General features: G+C 41.4%; 1 long non-coding RNA gene across 2 annotated transcripts in view; it reads left to right on the forward strand.

Annotated features, from left to right (window-relative positions):
• The window catches only part of LOC112641028 (uncharacterized), a 65,452-nt gene that overhangs the window by 8,181 nt on the left and 34,084 nt on the right, over positions 1-23,187 (forward strand). Inside the window, exon 2 of one of the 2 annotated variants that reach the window (XR_007411581.1) lies at positions 19,866-19,965. The exons of the other annotated variant lie outside the window; for it this stretch is intronic. This is a non-coding gene — a long non-coding RNA (uncharacterized LOC112641028). The remainder of the gene's footprint in view (positions 1-19,865; positions 19,966-23,187) is intronic. 2 annotated transcript variants of the gene reach the window in all.

Consider the following 23,187-nt stretch of genomic DNA (forward strand, 5'->3'; position numbering starts at 1 on the left):
CGGAGCCTATCAACACACCTGGTGCTGTATGGATTGTGACGGATTCACTTCCTTACAGTCTTTCCTTGAGAGTTGTCAGCTGTATCCTCATGATGGCGCCTTTCTTTGACGCACTTACTATATCCTCTGTGAAACGGGGGTTGGTGGCTTTATTTCTTTTCGTTTCTCTTGCCCACATCTCAGCTTATTTGCTTTTATTTTTTATTTTTTAAAGATTTTGTTTATTTGAGAGAGACAGAGAGAGAAATAGAGCACAAGCAGGAGGAGGGGCAGGAAAGGGAGAAGCCGACTCCCCACTGAGCGCAGAGATGGAAGCCAGCCTGAGCTGAGCCAGAAGTCAGCCACCCAACCGACTGAGCCACCCCGGCGCCCCTCACATCTCAGTTTAAAATGCTCTTGTTCAGGTTACTGAGTCTTCTCCCAAACATATTCTTCCCAGCTTTTGTGATATATATTTCATCTCTTGCCAGAAATTGCATCCAACAGCTAAATCTTGCTCATCTAACACCCTATGTAGAACTCTGTGACTTGATGTGATCCTCTTAGGTAGAATTTTTTACTGGGGGAAAAAGGACCAGAATGCTATGTAGACACCCCCTGCCCATCCGGTCACGTTCTTTTTCCTAGCTAGAAATTTAAACTCTCCAAGAATAAACTCCAAGTTCCTTTTGAGTGCAACATTGGCTTTCAGGATCACATTACATTTAGTATCTATTCATTTATTCAAATACCATATATTGAATACCTCTGTGGTTCTGAATACATCTATGAAGTCACCTACGTTGATCCACTTCCACTCCACCACTTACCAACTCTTGGCCAAGTTACTTAAACTCTGAGCACCAGTGTCTTTATCTGAAGAGTGGAAATAAAAGGTCATTTTTGTGTTACAATGTTAATAATAAAAAATAATATTTATTCACTTACTAGGTACCTACTTTGTGCCCACCTATACTAAATGGGTTACATATCTTGTCCTGCAAATGGATATTATTAGTCCCTGTTTTATAGATGAGGAAGCTGAAGCTCAGAGATTCAGAGACTTTTCTAAGAGCACTCAACTGAAAAGTGATGGTTTAGGTCTGTGTCACTCCAAATCACCAACTCTTAGCTGGTCCTTCAGCAGCAACAAGAGAATTTATCTCATCACTTAATACATGCCTCCCTTCTTAATGGGGGTGCTGTTTCACTTCATAAATACTTTTATATACTTATTACATCTCTAGTGGTATTATTTTCCTTTTACTTTAAGTTTGTTAAATTTGTTGAACTTGTCAATAGGTCATTTTTTGGATAGCTTTATTGTTTTATCTGGTCATAAATAGTACATACTTATTGAAAAAAAAAAACGAAAAAAAGGAAGGGATAGAAATGAAGAATACCTCAATTCCTTCCAGGTCATTATTAATATGGGATTTTTATTTCTTTCTCTACATTTGTAATATTTTTTAAACATTAAGATATTTTTTATAGTAATTTTTTAATTGCTCAACTCCTTGATGATTTATTTTATCTTTCCTAGGAGCACATCATTTCTGCAAGATATAGCAACATAGAAGGCATTCTCTAAGTCTTTTCATTTATTTTTTAGTCTTTTCATCTTAATTTAAATATCTGCTTAATTTTACTTGATTGCATTTTAAAAATCTATAATTGGTCACCACCGAGATGGGAAGTCAAGTAGATTTCTTACCTCGAAGGCAAATAGTGTCACTTTCTTAAAATCGTTAGAGTCTTTGGAGTTAGCCTCTCTTCCTAAAAATGCCTGCTTTATTGGTGGCATGATTATATAAAGATCACTGGTTATAGATAAAAAATTTAAGCTTGCTTGTTAGTCTTTTCGATCTTCATGATTTCTTTGACCATCTTCTAAAATATTAGTGTTAACTTAAATGATTGGAGCCAGCTGAATTCTAAAACTCTATTGATTTCAGGAAAAATTCTACTCATAGACCTGAGGTTGCATGCATCCTTAATATATAAGGACTCACATAAATATTTAAGAAAGAGCACTGCCCAATAGAAGAATGAGTATATGAACATATTTTACAAACAAGATATATAAATGACAAATAAGATATTTTAATTGACTTCCATTAGTAATCAAAGAAATATAAATTTAAATGACTATTATTACTTTCTGAATATTGAAGATTTTAAAAACTGCTAATACTTAAAGCTAATGACTCTATGATGAGATGAAATCATGCTGGCAGTGGAAAGCAATTTGGAAATATGAATTGAAAACCTTTCTCTTCATATCCTTTGATGCAAAAATCCATCCTCCAGAATCTCATCTAAGAAAATAATGACATATACAGGCAAAAATTTAGCAGCAAAATGTTTATTATTGTGTTATATAATAAAAGAAAAAAGGAAAAGAGCTTCAATTCAGACTAGTGTTAAGTAAAATATGTATATTTTTATAATGAAATACTCTGTTGGTTATTAAAATAATGTTTATGAAAAAATTTTAATGATATGGTAAGATAGGAATACTATAATATCTTATAAAAATAATACAAAATTATATATGTAGATGTTAATTAACAGCTGTGTGAAAATATTTATATAAAATACTAAAAGTAAGTATGTCTGATCAAAAATTAAAAGGGGTTATTTCTGAGTGGCATGATTATTTGCTGATATTTGATTGATGTCTGTCTACTTCTTACATTATCCTTTCTTTCAAATTCTCAACAGCAAAATATAAATGGCTTTTTTAAAAAAATAAAGCAGTACACCAGAGCATTGTCCATACTGTTCATCACCACTTACAAGTTATCTTGGTCAAGTTGAATATCTTGGAGAAACTTCCCTGATCTTGTTTCCCTCCTGTCCTTATTTGAGATGAGGAACTGGAGTAGCTGGTCATCAATAAGCTATGACACTGATAGTCCTCAGAGCTCCTGCTCCTCCTCCTCTTGAAATGTTCCCCAGATTTCAGTCTGTCTTTGTTATTGCCCTCGGGACTGGGGTCCTCTTGAGACCCTAAGGAAGTATGCACCCCCACCCGTCTGCTAAGTAGACGGGATAGACCATGTTTTTACCTAGAGGCTACAACTCCCAGCTACAAATCAAAGTAATTGGCTGGAGTTGGTCAGAAGTAGTGAAGGGCATATTTCTCAGAGATAAGAAAATGATGAGTTGGTTCTGTCTCTACTCCTCTTCTTACGCCTTCGTTCTTTGTCCCTAACTTTTTATGTCCTTGAGGACTTATGGTTTCTGAGAGTTGCAGAAAGTCTTTGTTTTATCTGGTTCAGATCAGGACACCTTATTTATTATAGAAATATTTAAGAGGCACTAATAATCAAGATGAATTGTGTTTTTGAGTGGCTGCTATCACAAGACACCTAACAAAATACTAAATTCCCAAGACTGCCAACCAAACCAAAATGTAGGGATGCCGGCTGCATGGTGCTGTGCAAACAGGGGCTGTAGATATTTCTCTTCATCGTTTCATATTTTATGTTGGTCATGGGTGGCAGACTGCCCTTTGTTTGTTCTTCCAACCTAGATGATAATGATTGAAAAAAAAGCCCAACGCCTGGTAACAGTTTTTACAAAATGCTCTCACATACACTGCTGCGTTTAAGAGAGGAAGTCGGCCTGGTGGAGTGGAAAGAATTCAGGCTTTGCATTCAGACAGATCTGGACTTAAATCCCGCCTCTGCCACTTACTGCTTAGGAAATTTGGGAATACTGCCTACTTTGCAGTTTTGACGTGATAATGATCAATCACATATGTGACTACCTGCTTCTTTTATTCACTATTCAAAAGGCCCAATGCTTGTTCAGTTTCAGTAAACAAAGAAATAGAAATTAAAACAACATGCAGTAGATGGGGAACCGAATCAGGCATTGTTCCTCTTTACAGAGAACTTAGAGTCTAGTGGATTTAGATACACATTAATCGAATGAGAACAAATAAATTAAAAGTTGCCCCTGTGATAAATGCTAGAAAGGATAGTTTCATGATCCTAGTCAGGTAGAAAGTTGTGCTTAGGCTGAGAGTTGAAGAATGTGTAAGAGTTCCCTAGGGAAGGAGAGGAAAGACAGCATTCTAGAAGAGAAAATTGGCATGGGCCGTGGCTGGGGAGTGTGGCAAGTGACCAGGACAGAGAACAAAGGACAAGATGACAGATATGCCGAGAAAGATGGGCAAGCACCAGACTGTGCAAGAACTTTTGGATGAGTTCATGAGTTTGTCTTAATCCACAATATTTCATGTTGAAATTTGTAACAAAATTCTAAAAACAAGATTAGAAAGGACCCAAAGGATATGCAGTTATATTAGTCAAAAGACTAATTTAGTAGCTCAGGAGAGATATCATAGTAGCTTTGACTAGGATAGTGATGGTGGAAAAAGAAAGAAGTGGATGAAATCAGAGACATTTAGGAGGTAGCATAGAACTTGGTTATGGAATGAACGTGTGCATTGAGGGGAATATCTACAAAACCTACTGAATTTCCAGGGTCGCCTGGGTGGCTCAGTTGGTTGGGCGACCAACTCTTGATTTTGGCTGGGGTCGTGGGAATGGGCCCCATGGTAGGCTCTGTGCTTGGCAGAGAGTATGCTTATCCCTCTCTTTCCCCCACTTGCTCTCTCTCTTTCAAATGAATAAATAAATAAAATCTTTTTTAAAAAACACTAATTTTTACTAAATTTCTGGATTGCATAACCCAAAGTCCTAAAAACAAGGTTGAACGGCAAATATTGGGAATTTCCTATTTGGACATATTGCGTCTGGGGTACCTTTTGATGTCCAAAAGGAGGGTCAAGTAGGAAGTTGGCACATGGTCAACTTTTAAAAATGGAATATATTAGTAATCATATTCTACAAACATGTTATAGTCAGAGCAATACAAGAAACTGTCTATATGCTGTCCCATAGGTCCTATGTCCTATACTGGACAGAGTCCTTAGTTGTAGACAACTGAATCCACTCTAGCTACTTGTAGCAGGAGAGTATTTATTAAAGAAACCTGGTTAACTAAGAAAAAAAAAATCTGTAAGAGAGCCAGAGGATTAGCTTTGGATATTACACAGTGGTGAACGACACAGCCTGGGGCAGCACACTCAGGACAAATACCCAAACACACCCCTGGACTCTTCAGTATCTATTAAACTTAAGAATGGGACCCCAGGGGATCCCTGGGTGGCTCAGCGGTTTAGCACCTGCCTTCGGCCCAGGGTGTGATCCTGGAGACCCGGGATTGAGTCCCACTTTGGGTTCCCTGAGTGGAGCCTGCTTCTCCCTCTGCCTGTGTCTCTGCCTCTCTCTCTGTCTCTCTCATGAATAAGTAAATAAAATCTTAAAAAAAAAAAAAAAAAAAAAAAGAATGGGACCCGAGAACTCAGGTAGACCAGGAGAACAGATATCTCATCTTTGTCAACTGCTCGTCAGAAAAGCTGAAATCGCCATGAGTCTCAGTATGTCACTGCACGTTGCTCACTTCTGAATCCAAAATGTGGGAATCTTTGTAGGACGGATGTAAACTAGATAATATGCCCGCATCGTCACTGCAAAGGAATCTAGGACTCCAGTTCAGGAAAGCATGTTAGGAGAGGTGGATGGGTTGAGAGTGAGCCAACCTTTTGGGCCCTTTTACATTCAGACTCTTGCCTCTTCCCATCATTAAACTCACAGACAACAGCATGCTTCTGCCCAACATGGCACACCCCTCCCTCACACGGGAAACCATGCCCACCCTCCCTTCCAGAGATGGGAAGGGGTGACGGGGCAGCTTTTTGCCTGTGGAATATCCATTTATTTTCTTCTTTCTTTCTAAGCCTAATTTTGCCTGGACTGGTAATAGAGCTAAAAAAAAAAAAAAAAAAGTGAAGAAGAAGATCAACATTTCTCAGGCACTCCTGCACGTCCTGCACATAGGTTGGCCGTGCGACACGGTCCTGAGTAGTGAGATGTAGGTAGAAGTTGCTGTGTAGAATTCTGGGAAAGACTTTTTGAAAGAGGTGGGGGAAAGATGCTGACATGTTCCCTTTTGCCTTAGTGCTTCCTTTTTCTTCCTGCCTGAAATGTGGATGTGCTGGCAGATGCTTTAGAGGCCGCCTTGCGGCCACCCCCATGAGAGAGAAGCCTCAGCCCTGACATACAGACGCCCCTGCCCCCACTCAGAGCTGCTCTTCCAAGCTTATTCTAACGTGAGGAGCATCAGCTCCCAGATTTTTATGAGCCATTGACTCTGGGATATTCTAACACAAGCAACCAACCCCAAATTTCTAACCAATATGTCTTCTCATTGGGCCCTCATATTCCCTCTTGCCCCATCTATTCCATTTCCTACACCACAGATAAGTGATCTTTTAAAATGAAAATGATTCTATAACTTTCTCACTCAAACTCCTTCAAAGATTTCCCATTATTTGTAGAAATAATTCTACAATCTTTAGTGTGAGCTGGTCTCTGCCTCTCTCTCCAACCCCGTCTTAAGGGACTAACCAGGCTCTGGATACACCAACTGTCTTGTCAGAAGTTCTTCTCAAATGCCTTCCCTTAGCAGGAGATGGTTTTCCTCTGTCTTTACCTTCTATACACTTACTAGATTGTAGCTTTAAATATCATTTTACCAGATAGGTCTATTCTGACCCCATAATTTAAAATAAGCCTCCCCTGTTAATCTCTTTTTCAGTGCCATGTTTTTTTTTCTTCCATGGCTCTTATCTTAGATTATATCTACATACAATCTTAGTTCTTTGCTATGTGTCGCTCTTTTGATCATAACTCCATGAAGGCAAGGCCTTTATCTACATGGTTGTTACTTAATGCTCAGTACAGATCCTTATACACAGTCAATATTTGGTAAATATTGGCTGAGTGTTAAATGAATCAACCTCTCAGACTCTGCTACTACCAGACATGTTTGAGCGGTTCAGTCTTGTGGGTGTTCATAGACACAGAGAGTCAAATAGAATTACGAGATTTTTATCGTGATAAAGGACCTTAGTTATCAATAGCCCAACAGAAAGCTGGAAAAGATTAGAGAGATTGAATGAGTTTTTCAAGGGTCACGGCACCACCTTCCTCAAATTCTTTTTTTTTTTTTTTAAGGTTTTATTTATTTATTCATGAGAGACACACAGAGAGAGGCAGAGACACAGGCAGAGGGAGAAGCAGGCTCCGTGCAGGGAGCCCGACGTGGGACTTGATTCCGGGACCCCAGGATCACACCCTGGGCTGAAGGCAGGCTCTAAACCATTGAGCCACCCAGGGATTCCCCCCCTCCCCATTCGTCAAATTCTAAAAAAAATTCTAGAATTAGATACCTAAGGTGTTAAGGAGGATTTATTCATTTAGTCATTTTAAGAAGCACTTATTTAGTGCTTACTGTGTGCCAGGCACTATGCTGGAGAGAGGTGTGAGAGATGAGAGACATAATCTTGCCCCAGAAGAGTACATGCACAGATGTGAAGACAAGTGTTTCTCCAGAAGCAGGTGTTGTGTCCTCTGGAACCACAAAATTGGTGCGTCTCACCCACCCGAGGAGCACGAGAGAAGGCTTCAAGGAAGAGATGACATGTGTGTAAAATCTCGAAGATAAATAGGCATTCTACAGGCTGTTGGGCGTGGAGATGGGTGTTTCGGCTGGAAGGAACAGTGTAGACGAAGACATGGGAGTTGAAACAGAAAAGCCAGAGCCAAGTGGAGCATTTATGGGAGATGCAGTCAACTCCCAACATTCCCTTAGGACTCAGCTCAGCCATCACCACCCCGGGGAGCTCTCTTGACTTGGTTTATCAGGTCTTTCCCTGTGACAGAAGGTACCACACTGTGTTCTGATTGCACATTTGCCTCTGTTTCCCACACGCGACTCCACAAAGAACTCTGCAATGAATATGTGCTAAATGGATATTTGAGTTTGGGCAAGGACCAGAGCGTGAAAGGCACGAGCAGGTGAGTTATGTGGCTGGAGTTCTACTTTTGATAGTTTACGTGGTCTTAGAAATTGCAGGCAGGTCTGATTCAGAGGGGCTGAAAGTGAAGGCAGGGTGAGCGACGGAAGGATATTGAGATGAGAAGCTATTTTTTCAGATCCACTTTCTGCTTAAGGTAAAATCTCTTCTGGTCACTCACTGCCTTAAGATAATTTTCACTAAAAAATAAAAACAAAAGCTGGAGTGGGACACATGACCCAGCTTGTGTCCTACATCTCACAGAAGGTCAACGCGAAGCCTCAGAAGACTTTCCTTACTGCGATTTTATAGTGGAATTGTGTAAGTAATGCTGCGCTCTCCTGTGGTTTCCCTCTGGAGCCGGCCTGTCCCCCCCTTCTCCTCTTCATCAGCAAACTGCTTGAAAAAAAAGTCATCTGCTTTCTAAACTCAGCCACTTCTCAAAAACTGCAAAATGTGCTTTCGCTAACTTGGCTAAAAATTCTCACATTGTCTGAATTGTTCATTCTGTTGATAGCTTTTGGGCTTCTAAAATATGTTTTTTTTTGCTCTTTTCCTGCCCCTAGCCTCATCCTCACTCAATAAATGATATACTGTAATGAACTGTTCTTTAAATGTTAAAACTCCCTTCCCTTTTCTTCCTGGCCCACACAGGACGATGTCATCGTCATTCACCTACCAACCTTCCAGTGTAACCAGCACATCTCACTTTTAAATCAATATTTCCTTAGCCTCTGCTTCTTTCAAATGAGCGTGTCATAGATACCACATACTGAGACTCTCCTCTCAGGGTGCATCATCTCCCTCCTCCCCATCAAGCCTTCTCGTCTCCTTGTATCCTCCATCGCAGGTAATGACATCATTAGCCAGGGTATAACCCTCACAATCATTCTCGGCTCCTCTTTCCCTGTTGCATACACTCCTCCAAATCCAGGTAATCACCAAGTCTGATTAATCTGGATCTCTAAAATGACTTTTATACTGTGGTTGTAATGATCAGAGTTGTCAAGAAATGACCCTGGAAGCTCACCTTCATTGTTTGGACAACATGCTGGCTGGAACTAGAGATTCTTCTTTCGGAAGGAGAGGCTGCACCCAAGTCCCACTCCCCATGGATCAAGAGGTTTTCTTCTTCTGGCAAGGTCAACTGCATCATTATCTCATGGGCCTGAGCTTTGTAGGTTTTGAAGACCTGGGGTTACTGGTCAGTTCCCAAACTGGTGGCACCTCAAATTCAGACAGTCTTGTACTGGGCAGCCTGCAAAGCAAGCTACTTTCTCAAGCTTGTCTTGTTAAGCCAGAGACCCGTGGCTGAGTAGGGGGCATCTTGCCACTTGGAGCATAGACCCAAAACGCATGTCCAGCTGAGCATAAACCCCAGCATGCCCTTCTGTGGAATAATGTTAAGATCCAGAGACCTTCACCCTTTCTTGACTTCTTGATCCAGCTTGTAAGTTATCCTTTTCCCCAGGGAAGGCTGTTCCTAAACCTTTGACATATGCCTTTATAAGATATATCCTAAACCATTGTAAAGAACAGGAAGGAAGCCACAAGGGACCCAGCTGGCATGTCACAGTTCCTCTCCATCCTAAAGCAGTATCTTTTGTTAAAATCCTCATTACCTCTCCACTGGAATACTGCCGGCTAACTGAACTCCTGCCTCAGGTCTTGCCCCTTTTCATTCTAACCTTCACATACTGTCTCAGGGTAAATTTAAAATGAAAATCTGATCACCTACTCCCCCTTTTAAATCTTTTAGTAGCGACACAGGGCCTCTGATAGTGTTTTTCTTCCAAAGGAAAAAAATTCTTTCAGACTCCCAGTGTTGACTTAAATTATTTATTATATTATTAACAGAACCTATAGATAAATAAGGCTAGGTATAACAACTCCTTTTTCTCATAGATAATGTACAAATCTAAATCCAAAAATAAATATACAATTGAATATAAACAAAACTATAAAGCCAATACAATTCTAATTAACAACATTAATTTAATGTGAAAGATTAATAGTGGAAATACAAAGCAAAATCTTTCTACATTTCTATGTTCTTTCTTTAATCTGTTTCTGTATCTTAAATTTAACTTTACTAAAGAGGACCATATTATTTATTCAAGGATGCTGTCCACGATGGTGTTAAGTAACATCGCAGTATTGTTTACTGTTTTAGGATATTCCGACCACCTATTTATTCTAATTCTGTGCAATAATCATCAAATGCCAATTTTAATGAACAGTCCCTTGATCCCTCTGAGGCTAATTAGTAACTTAAAGATAAGGTGATCATTATCACATATTTAAATTTGTACTAAATGATTACCTAATCTAATTATTATTGGGCTTGTGAATGGGAAAATAATATTTGAAGGTTTTTTTGGTTTCTTATAGCTGTTGAAAATATTCACAACCACAACACAGAACCAGTGCAAGGTTGTCAGTAAATACTGGAAATGACTCATTCAGACCATTTTGAAATGATTTGACCATAAATCAAAGTTTCTATCATTTTTTCCATTTTGTCTTAAATTTAGAAGTCTGTTCAATCTAAACAAAAGTACCTTTGTACAGTGCCCCATGATGTAGTATGGCCTTTATTTGGCATAAACAAAATATTTTATTTAATAAATTTGTCTCAGTTCATTTGTTATAAACCAGAAACACCAAAGGGCACGTCACTCCCTTGTGCAATGTTGTTTTTATGATCTCACGTTAGAGCCTCAATTTACTGTCTAACTAAAACAAAAGTCATAATCTAGGACATGTTTTATTTCAATTATCAACAAGAAAGAAACCTTTTTCCATAATAACCAATAAAATAATTCAACATAAATACAATGAATTCAGTGTAGGACAATTGTCATTTTGCCATTAGGCTGTGGACGAAACCCCATACTAGCAAATCAACTCACTAACACAGTAGAAGTTGACAGTTGTCACTTTAGATCGGGGTTGCAAACTGGTGGTACAGTGTTTTGTTTGGCCTGCACAGAATTATTATTTTTTTTACAATCAGACTTGAATACTTTCTTAAATGATGCATGTAATTGGGGCTTCTAGGTTGGTGAGCATTTAAAGGTGCTGGGAGAGTGGCGCCCTAGAGGGCATGGAAGCTGCATGCACTTTCCATACGTTGCTCAGTGCATCTCTTCCATCTGGCTGTTCTTGAATTATGCCATTTTATAATCAACCAGTGATCCGGGCCTAGCAGAATGGTGGCAGAAGAAGAAGAACTGTGCTTCCACCAACGAGGTAGTGACCAGAGAATACACCACCAACATTCGCTAGTGCATCTGTGGAGCAGGTTTCAAGAAGAGTGTCCCTTGGGCCCTCAAAGAGAACCAGAAATTTCCCATAGAGTAAGATGGGAACCCTGGATGTACACATTGACACCAGGCTCACCAAAGCTATCTGGACCAAAGGAATAAGGAATGTTCCATACCACATCGGTGTGCAATTGTTCAGAAAAACATAAGGAGGGTGAAGGTTTACCAAACAGGCTCTGTACATTGGTTGGTTACCAAAGTACCTGTCACCACTTTCCAAAATCTATAGACAGTTAATGTGGATGAGACCTAACCGCTGACTGTCAAATAAAGGTATAAATTGCAAAAACCAGAAACAAAACAAATAAAAAAAAAAAAAGAAACAAAACAAAAGTTTGTTAAAAAGAGTGTGACTTGTACTGGCACGCTCAATTGCATTAAATAAAAATAAAAAAAATAAATGGTGCGTGTGATCTCTGATATACCACGGGCTTTCCCACTCCCTTGAGTGCTTTATAGCCAGGGTGATCATTTATTTGCAAAGTGGACTCTACTGAGTATTCAACTCCCACGTTGGATCTAAGGTGACAGTGTGACCATGGGCAAGAACTATGGTGGCAATCACAGGGATCCAGAATATCTCTGTATTCATTTTGGTGTGTCTGCTCTTGTGTGTTTGCTTTTGTTTTGTTTAGATTCTCATCCAAATGGAAACGTAAGGGCTTTTCTGAAAGAAATTTTGCATCTTAAGTGTGTGCCCTCAGTTCTTCCACCCCAAGGGTATGGACTCCTTTGAGAAATAGTAGTCTGTAGGATAAAACCACATTTCTTAAGTGAGTGTTTATTCCATTTTAGTGCCATCTTGGTTGTTCAACAGACCTTCTCTCCTCTCTTATCCTACACTCTTATCTTCCGGTCAGATCAATTGCTTTGTTTGTTTATGTTTTTGTACTTGACATTGTATTTTCAAAAATTGGAGACATCAAAAATGATGCTTTTCTCCAAAGAGGATTTTTATTGGCCTCTGCTGGGGGCTTGAGGCAATACTAATCTTGGAGAACATTCATCAGATTCAAGCTTTGAGGTTCCCTGGACCTAGTTGCCATAAACCTAGCTGCAAGTGCAGCAAGGCTGGCTTATTTCTGGATCGCTCTTGAGACCAGCCCTTTAGGGTCCCACCTTAGTGTGGAAAGGTTGTTGGAGTCCCCAGATGAAGCAGGTCCTAAGGTTTTATTTTGTCCCCTCATTTCTTTCAAGGCAACCAGACCACAACTTGATTTTGCAGCTGTTTATTCCAAACAGGCAAGTGTGCTTGGGGCAAAAGCAGTTTTGAGTTCTGGGCTTCCCTCTCTGGATCCTGACTAACTCCTATACTATGGCCAAGGTATTCCTGGGGGCTTGTTAGCTCTTAGGTGCTTTTAAGAAGATGCTTTTTATATTTCATCCTTCCTTTTTGTTGTCTGAGGTGGGAGGGTTAAATCAAAATCACTTAGAATGCCCTCATTAGAAGAAATTTCACTATGGAACTTCTCTGAGCCATACATTTGGTGATCTCCAGCACCTAGTAGGGTGCAAGGCACAAAGTTGATGCTCAGTAAATGTTTGCTGTTGAAAGAATCTGAACACCAATAAAAAATAAATTTATTAAAAAAAAAGAATCTTTAGCAAGACCTACCATAAAGAACTTTATTAAGGAAAGAATGAGACAAAGACAATCCACATAAAAACACACATTCAAGGTGCCATTGGATAAGTCTAGCTGGGGAGGCATAGTGACCTGTCCGAGGTCCCAAAGCCAAGTGTGAAGAAGCAGAAATGGGAATAAGAATTCCTGATTCTCACTCCAAGGTTCTGGGGGAAACGATGCTTCAGTGAATTAACTGCGCTGTGGTCTTAGAGAGGCAAATCTTCCTGGGAGTGATGGAGCTCACTGCTAATGGCCTCCTGTCAGGACAAAGCTGTCTGAGTGCAACATGACTGCTTCCCAGGATCTCTCTGGTTGGACATAGATTGACTGTCTCAACTCAGTCTGGTGATACCTCATGGAATGCTCAATCTAGTGAAACAACAAACCCATAAATGGAACATGTTTTGCGCCATTTCAAAGGACAAAAAGGACAAAAGCCTGGGAGAAAGGCAGTCTTGGGCCACTATCTCTGCCTTTAAATGGAACCTGGATCTGTGTTGAATCTGACTGGGGCTACGTAGTGGAATGTGATAACTGGTTTGTTGTTGTAGCTTAAACTTTCATCTATTAATCTTGTGCTTCCCTCATTAAGCGTGGCCTAGTTCAGAACTGTTCAGTTCCACATGCCTCAAAAAGTCTTTACCGTAGTGCATGCCATGTGCACTACCCTAGGGGGTCAAGGGTCAGGAATATTGGTAAGACACACACAAACTTCCTTCAAAGAGACTGCAGCAGGTGTAGACAGACACAGGAACACAATTAATATATCCCAAAGCATTTCACTATTGGTGTCCCCAAAGAGCTACTTCTTTGGGGTTAGATTGTGGCTATTTCTGCAGATGGGTTTCTTCAACAGTTTTGGTCATAGATTACATGTTAGATCTTCCACCCACTGGAAGTTAACACCAGAGGGAACAGTGAACAGTGTATAGGCTTAAATTGAACTCAGACAGCGCTGACTACAGACTCAACATTTCTAAGAGCACGTGTGTGTCCTTCAGCCGTGAGTCCATTCTATTTCTCAGGACCTGATTTCTCCAACTGCCAGAAGGAAAGAGTGTTCCTAGTTGAAAATTCAGCCCTAAGGAGAAGCTAGAGACTATGCAAATCTTTTGAGAAATCTGTTTCTCACCAAATTATTCATTCACTTTTACAAATTCAAAAGCTGGGATAAGTTTCAGGAGGAAAAAAAAAAGAAGAAATCTGATCAGATAAGCTTCCATGCTTCCTAGCTTTTGGGCACTAATTCACTCTGAACTGATCCAGCTTTCACCATCTAATATCTCCACCCATCTCTAAAGGGTATAAAGAGTGGACGGTTTCTTGATTTACTGGTCAGGCAATGATGGGGAAAGTGTGCGCGTGTGCGTGTGTTGTGAGGGTTATGGGAAAGACAGTGGGAATAAAACCTACCTTGAACAAAAATAATGCATATCTAAAGTGGATCTGGCATTTGACACTGAGCGGGATGAATTTTCTGCACAGTATTTGATATAAATGGGGAAATGGAGGGAGGGGAGCGGTGCTGTGTCAGCATCTGGATTGCAAATGCAATAAAAATGGTATCTGAAACTAAGGAGGGGAAATGGGAAACAGTTTAAAACACTCTGAGTGGAAAAAGGAAAAGCAGGGATAGTTGTCTAAGTGGGGAAAAAGAAAAGTGAATCAGAAAAGGAAGCAAGAGAGGAAGGAATGCAAGGAAGGAGAACGGGGATGGTGGGCAGAGAGACAGAGAGAGACAGAGACAGAGAGATAGAGACAGAAACAAAAAGACTTGCTTTGCTTCAGACAAGGTTCAGTACTTACCCTAATCTTTTTCTTTTTCTTTTTTTTTTTAAGATTTTAGCTATTAATTCATGAGATACACACACAGAGAGAGAGAGGTAGAGACACAGGCAGAGGGAGAAGTGGCTCCATGCCAGGAGCCCAATGTGGGACTCGATCCCGGGACCCCAGGATCAGGCCCTGGGCTGAAGGCGGTGCTAAACCACTGAGCCACCCGGGCTGCCCAGTCTTACCCTAACCTTGACAACAACTCTGCAAAACAGACATTATCCCTATTTTACAGATGAGGACACTGAGGCTTTGGGGGTATGGCTAACTTGCCCGAGGTCACACAGCTAGAGCAACGGAGTTGGAATTAAAAATGAAATCCACCTAACTCTGAGGCCTGTGTCCTTCCATGTCCCTGCAGGGGCCCTTGACCATGTTCAGGGGAGAAATCCTCTGCTCACAGTGGGGCAGGGATTAGAATTCTGAACAAAGTGCTTTCTAATCATTTTACTGTCAGAGAGCCTCCACTTTACTTATTACCAAACTCCAATTTTTCCAGTGTGAAAGGAGGCCTTTGCAAAATAGAAAAAGTGCTTTCATTCCACAGAGAACCCTAGGAATAAGAAAAAAGGAATCCGTAAAGAAAAGCAGTGGGGGAGATGGCTAATACCACTAGTTTCATTCTCATAAGGGAAAAAAAGAGACATTTTAGAATAGATCTATTGTGTGAACTTGAAAATAAGAAGTAAGGTCAGAAGTGCTATGGTGGCGGGTCCGCAGAGGAAGTAGCCACAAGAATAATAGCCTTGATTGCGAGCCAGTGTTAATTAGGCTTGTGGGCTCCAAATGAGCAAAGAAGATTGAGCTCTAACCATCAGTTCCCACATGGATCTTTTTTTTTTTTTTTTTTTTGTAGCACAAAAAAATTATTTAATTTTCCTTTCACGTTGTCCTTTTGAATCCTCGCATTAATAAAATGATTTTTAGTGGAAATAGCAGCAGCAAGAAGCGTAAAATACTAACAGCAAGCACTTTTTTGAATGCCCACAAGAAGCAGCGAGGAAATCGACACCCGATGGCCAGACATGTTTTACAGCTTTGCTCTTTACCATGGATCAGAGATGATTTTTCTTATGGAGAAGTTTCCAGAAGCATCAGGGCTGAAGATAGCCGGATCTAGCGCAGGGCAAGCGTCTGCTCCGTGCTTGCTTCAATCAATGAGAAGAAACTTGAAAGCAAGCGGCCTTGTGGAGGAGAGGGGGCCACAGCGTTCAGGGAGAGGTCGCTCACCCTTGTTCACTCTCTCTGCAGCCTGTACTTCCAGTCCTGGGTATTCATTAACATTATTTGCTTAATATCTGTCTCCCCAAATAAACGGAGAAGCTCCCAGAAGTTGGGGCTATATCAAGTAATCCCCGTATAAGGTACCCTGTAGTAGTCATAAAAAAAAATTTGCCGGTGGGGCTAGGGTTACTGTGTTCCCATCCCAGCCCCACTGCCTGTGAGCTGTGGAGTTCTGTTTTCTCAGCCACATCACAGGAGTGATTGCGTAGAAAAACAACCCGACTTAATTTGTTGTGATAGTGGCCGGTACCTATATAAATTAGACAGACTTTTGCTGCTATAATTATTCTTCAAAGCTGTATACCCAGGACCCAGCTACTATGGTGCTAATGCAGAATAGTTGTGGGGTGTGTGTGTGTGTGTGTGTGTTTAAAGAATGAACAGATAAGCAAGTAAAACAACAATTTTCTTTTTCCTCTGGGAGGGAAATCCTTTTCCCCTTACCTGGTTAGGAAGTCCGGATTTGCCAAACTACCTTCATCTTGTTCCAGATGCTGAAATTAAGTCAAAATCGGGACAAATGCGCAACGTGGAGCACTGATGTATTTTGTTCACGTATCCATACTCCTAATGATTCTAATAACGTACGTAACTTCTGTTTCACGATTGTTCACAGGGCGATTGTGTCTGTGAAGAGGCAACTCACATCCAACCCTTGAATATATTTTAGTTCTCAGTGAACATGCGTTAGCTTTACTTCCAAATGGGATCAGCGCTGTCCCACTGGGAATCCCGTAGAACAAAGAGCTACCCTGTTTAGAACTACCTTTGAAGCCAATTCATTACTCTTCCTGTGAATTTTAATGTCTTTATTCTTTTTCTCTTTCCCTCTTTCCTTAAAGTTATATTCCAAAACATCTGTTGTGGAGAATACATCTGATCAAGGAGTGAATAATTTCTCTCTGATGGTGGTACAGGAGGCTGAGGGGAGACCGCTGTTTACTCGTGGATGTGACACCATCATTTGACGATTCCTATCATGTGGAACTTTCTAGTATTTTAGGCTGAGCTCTAACAGCTCCAGGTAGCTCTAATAATCTTTGTTGGCTGCTTTTGTATTCGATGGCCAGTCTTTTAAGAGTTTCTCTTCTGCACTAAGACAACCTGGAGAGACGGCACAAGGTTGTTTAGAGCTGCTGCCTGATGTTCATAATCTCTCTGGATTCCAAATGATGTAAACATTCTTGGTGACCAGTTGGCCCGTGGCATGTATTCTAGGACTATGACTTCTTGGATTTTTGGAAGAGTGTTGTCAAATAGCCTATAACAGGAATCACTTTGAAGAGTAAGGTCTAATAATATTGAAAAATCAGCAACAGTGTGCTATATGAGGGCCCAGGCACAGCCTCAAATTGCTCATGGAAGAGAACAGGGCTCATTTCAATATCTCGATTATTATCAGTTTCGTATTTGACTACCTTTATTATTTATCTGAAGTGATTTAAGTTAAAGTTTAAATGTGTCCTTTATTGATTTTTCTGAATTAAATCTTTTATTTTGAATTAATTGTGGACTCCTGTGTAGTGGTAAGAAATAATGGAAGGACCCTGTGCGTCCTTTACCCACTTTCTCCTAATGAGCATCTTTGAAAACGGTAGCGTACTATCGTAACCAGGATGTTGATTTTTTTTTTTTTCAGGATGTTGATATTGATAAAGTCAAGACACAGATCCATGACAAGGGTCCCATACACCCAACTCCTCCACCCTCCTTTATCTTTAACCCCTGACAATCACTAATCCATTTTCCATTTTTATAATTCTGTCATTTCAGGAACATGGTGTAACTAGACTCATACAGGATATCTATTATGTTAACCTGTAGGAGAAAGAGTGCTTTAGCCAGTGGTGGGAATAAAAGTAAAAATTAAGGTCCTTGCCTGGTGCCACTACTAAGTAGTGCTGTGACCTCAGGAAAGTTATCTAAATCTCATCTGCAAAATGAGTTAGGCCTGATGATCTCCAAGGTCCCTTCCAATTCAAAATTGTTATGATTCCATGACTCACGTGCTATCACATCTGAATTGAAACAGTAGGAGGGCAGGGCTGAGGTTTTGGGAATGAGGAGGGTCACAGTCCAGGCTTCTTTCTGAGGATGTTTCCAACAATGTTCTCGTCTTTTCTACTGGAGGGTCCCTACTGGCTATTCTCTGCCATGTAAAATCTCTCGATTTTCAGGTATAGGACCCAGTAGAATATTCAGGGATTTTTTTTCCCTGCCCTTTCACTAAATGGGGTTATGAAGGCCTCTCTGAAATGCACCGACATAGGAAAAGCATAAAACCTTTATTCAAAACACCATCTTCTCTCATTCACCACGAATGCTAAGAAAAGACACCGGAGTAATCCACATACAGGGACACTTCCTAGTCATGAGGAGTCCAAGCAGACCTCAGGGTGAAGTGGGTGGTAGCCCAGTGGGCAGGCTGGTAGCTGCTGTTACCCCACTTGCCAGGCATGATGGTTCAGGGCGAGCCTCACGGTGTCTGACGTGTGCACTTGCACAGGGCCCCAGGCGTAGAAGTGGTCTGTCTACTGTCACTGCTTTGAAAGTCTTCATAGTTTTATCTTATATTTTATAAGCTTCATGGGATAATGGTGTAGGTGTGTGAGTAGAGGAGGTATGGGCACTATGTGTGTTCACTGCTGTTTGCCACCCCATTTGCACCGAGTCTTCCAGGCCCCACAGAATTCTGGGGGATACACAATATGTGGGCATCAGGGAGACTCAAAGTCGGTACAAGGTGACTATGGTACGTCTGTGACTGAGTCAACGGGCTGCTGAGCTCCAAGAGGCCATGCTTTCCATTTGAATCAGAACCTGTTTTGAATGTTGAAAGAAGGCAATGGTTTCTAAGACACATGAATGACCAAGGGACTTTCTCTCTCTCTCACTCTCTCTCTTTTTTTATTTTTTACATTTTTAAATTTAAGGTCAATTTGCCAACATATAGTATAATATCCAGTGCTCATCCATCAAGTCCAAGGGACTTTCTCATACCCTTTCTCTCTCTCTTTTTTTTTTTTAAGATTTTATTTATTTATTCATGAGAGACACACACAGACAGAGACACAGGCAGAGGGAGAAGCAGGCTCCATGCAGGGAGCCCGACGTGGGACTCGATCCCAGGACCCCAGGATCACACCCTGGGCTGAAGGCAGGCTCTAAACCGCTGAGCCACCCAGGCATCCCTCTCATACCCTTTCTCATGTGTTGCTTCCCTAAACTTAAGCTGAAAATGATGACATAAAGGGAAGGTTCCGGTAATCCCCACTCCTTTCAGTGCTTCCTTACTCATCAGCAAGTTAAAGGTGGAATCTGCAGGTAGCAAGGAGTGAAATAAAAACAATCGTGTTAGTTTTGTGCACTGTTCTCACCGTTCTGGGAAGAACAACATACATACGTGGATAAGCCATAAAATACGAATCGTGTAGTTTTGGTGATTCCGCATACCGGTTAAATGCTCTGAGAGTTGCATTTAAAACAATCATTGCACAGTATAAATGTAAGTAGTAAAGTTAATCATAGTAACGTCAGATTTTATTTTATTTTTTACTTGGAATCACATCAAATAACTAAATAAATACATAAATATATAAACTCCATAATGAACTGAGAGATCATAGAAGAAAAGAAAAACTTTGTATGTTAGTACCTTTAATGACAGGCTCTCCTGCGCTGTCTGAGAAGCCCCACATTTTCCTTTTGCGCTGGGCTCCCGCGTGATGCAGCAGCCTGGGGTGGTCTGACGGTGGTGAGATGCCAAGCACATGCAAATAGGGAAAAGCTTCCTTAGATGCACTCATTGAATTTTGCAGTTTAAAGAAAGAAAAACCAACTTGGCTAACTCAATCAAAATATTTTTATTTTGTTTGGGAAGGATACAAGGTACTCACAGAACTGAAGGAACAGCTGAGAAAACAGGCTCAGAAACAGCAGAAATGAGGAAAGTTCCAGAGATGCAGGTGCAGGAACCAAAGGTCAGTCCCGTGGGTGCAGCGGTTGGAGTGAATGTTCCAGCTGGTTGTCTCTGCCCGTGCAGCTCCGCTCAGCAGCCTCAGTCTGGAGGGGGTCTTAGATTGGTCCCCTGTGGCTTGCCGTGTGGTTAGAAGAGGACAGAGCTCCTTGGTGGACGGTACCCCAAGACTGCACGCGGTGGGGAAGAAGTCATTCCCCAGATAGAAACCGGGGCGCTGTGCAACGGTGAGGGAAAAGGCAAGCTGAGTTGCAAATCCAGCAAATCCTCATTGCATGAGGGAGAGACCCTCTGAGAACCGCACTGAGTATGTGTCCCACCCAAGTGTTTGAGTATTTGTGCACACCGAAGTCCTGATTTTAATAATCAGGTAGGTACGTACCACCAGTCCACACACCTACGTACGGCAAAACTTGGAGAGGTTATTTTTATTTATTCCTTCATTGTTCACGCAGGAACCCATAAGGAGAGCCTCCTACAAGCTATACTATGTCAGACATTATTGTTCAATATTGGTGCTGCGGTCATGTGAAAGTTGGACATGATCCCCACCTTCTGGGGGGTTGTAACTTAGAAAGACTAGGATGGCAGCCACAGATCATCTGAATACATGTCTTCTCTCACACCAACACCTGGGAGTGCACACCCAAGGGACCCACTGTTGGATTCTGGTGGTGGTGTCCACATCCAGCGACCTGAGTAGCTGATGGAAAACTGTAGTGGTGTCTGCAAAACCACAGTCTTTCTCATTTTTCAAACATCACTGGCTTGGGCTCCACCTGTCTGGTGTGGTTAATTCTTTTGAAGGTTCTGTGGATCCTTTTACATATCCTGCATAGTGGATGAGAGAACCGGCTCTTGAAACCCCACCGAACTTGACACCACTGCTCATAAGTCTGTAAGCCTGAGCATGTTACCTAACCTTCGTTCCCTTCTGTAAAATGAAAATAATCCCCCTACTTGCCCGGGTTGGTACTTCATAAATGCTAGTCTATTACTACTCCCACTGCTATTTGAACCTCCTTCATGATGTCACCTTTAATGGCCACACTCACCTAACTCCAAAGAGCTCTAGCCCCTCTCTCTTTCTCTCCATTGTCTAGATTTACGGTGTTCTTTAGAATTTTCTGCAATGATGGAAATGTTCTATGTCTTCATGGTCTAGAGTGTGGCCCTGAGTCACACATGGCTAGTGTGACAGGAATCACATTGTAAATTTTATGTTCTCTTAATTAGTTGAAATTTAAATTTAAATAGCTGCAGGTAGCTAATTATTGCCATATTGGACAGGGCAAGTCTAGAAAAAGGAGCTTTGATTGAATAAAGGACGACAGAGAATCTGAGTTGACATGCAAGGGAATTTCTCTGATGGGGACCCAGCCGAGTTAGAGGAGAAAAGAGCATTATCTTCTTCCCTTCTTTGTCTTGCTTCTCTTTTTTCTCTCTTTTGCTCTTTTCTCTTCCATCTCATGTAGCAATGACATTAAAGGATCCCTGGGTTATCAACTTTTTCATCATTTGAGGAGTCAAAGGTCGGCCTCAAGGTGAAGGTGAGAGGGAGGTTAGCCCCTAGCCTTGACCTTAGCCTGACAGCCTCAAGTATTCTTGCAGGTCTCACACATACTAGCTCAGTTCAGCAGTGTAGACGACCCAAAAGAAAATTGGAGGGCAGCCCGGGTGGCTCAGTGGTTTGGTGCCGCCTTTGGCCCAGGGCGTGATCCTGGAGACCCAGGATCGAGTCCCACATCGGGCTCCCTGTGTAGAGCCTGCTTCTCCCTCTGCCTATGTCTCTGCCTCTGTGTCTCTCATGAATAAATAAATAAAATCTTTAAAAAAAAAAAAAAGAAAATTGGAGCAAAAGCCTAGCTGGTGACAAGGAGTTTGCATTTTTCTAAGCTCTCTATCTGGCCTCTCTATTCCTTAGAAGCTTAGTTGGGCGGCCAGGATTCAGGGACTTCAGTTCTTTGCTATGAAAGTTTAGAAAGGGCTATCAAATTCTAAAAGTATTGATGGCCACGCTCTTAATATTCTCTTTGGGTGTAATCTTTAGAAAGAATATTACCAAGTTTTCCTCCTGCAGAAGACTGTAAAATGCTGGCCACCTGATTTTTAGCAAGATGGCACATGAGAATAATGCCAAGAAATGTGCACTTTTGTCCTCAGCATTTCTTTGAAGGTGATTGACATGTTCTTTAGACTGTTGGAGTCATCCACAGGCTTGAAAAAAATGAGTTTCGTTGCAGCAGAAATGCAAAGAGGAAAAAGAGCCAAATGGCGAGTTTTTGACTTCTGTTACTGTTAGGCAATGGGAGCCCACAGCAGAAAGAAGTTTTGAAAGTGAAAACTTTTGAGTTAGAAAACATTCATCAAGAGAAGATAGGCTTTCAAAATCACAAGGACAGCCTTCAAGCATGCGGGACCTAAAGATTATTCCAGAACATCATACTGGCAAAGGAAACGAAAAGATTCAGATGATCTTGCCTGCAGGGGTTTGCAATGAGGATCACTGAGACCTGGAGGGAGTAGAAAGGGGAATGGGGTGTGTGCTTAGAGGAGGAGATGGGACAGGGGCCCCACATCAGGAAACCACAGGGAAGGGAAAGGAGGTAGCAACAAAAGCTCACTCTCCCCCAGTGCCTTGGGGCCCTGTGGAAACCAGACCAGCCCTGCAGACTCTCTCAGCATTCCAGGAGGTTCTGCCCAACACGGAGCCAGGAAGCCACATTAAGCCTTCATGTTGTCCCTGATGCTGTTGGGACCCTGTAGGGAAATTGCTTCCTACACACTGTCTCAAGCAGACATTCCCCCATTTTCAACCCCTCTGGAATCTTCCTAGGTCCCCTTAATTAAGTGATGAAAATGTCTGGTGCTGACAGGCATGTGGGTAGCACATGTGTAGGGGAACTTGGGTGGGTTGCATGGTGGAGAAACCCATCCCAGTGATAGGAGAATGCTTCACCGTCTGACTTTGCTTAGAGCTGAAGCTCTGTCTTTTTATACTCTGGATACTTTAGGCCCTCCCATCTCTGTTTTGTCTTCCCAGTTTTGCTACAAGGTAGGTGATACTGTTTTGATTTTTTTTTTTTTTTTTTAAGAGAAAAGAACCTTTCTGGTTTTTTCCCTTGGGGGCAGAAACATGGGCTCCATGTATTAGAGATTCACCTTTGGTTGAGAGCACCTTCGACTCAATTTAACCAATATCCCCAAGCATGTACGGAGTGCCAGT

The sequence above is a fragment of the Canis lupus genome, chromosome 6 (genome assembly GCF_003254725.2).
Source record: "Canis lupus dingo isolate Sandy chromosome 6, ASM325472v2, whole genome shotgun sequence".
Taxonomy (NCBI): Eukaryota; Metazoa; Chordata; class Mammalia; order Carnivora; family Canidae; genus Canis; species Canis lupus.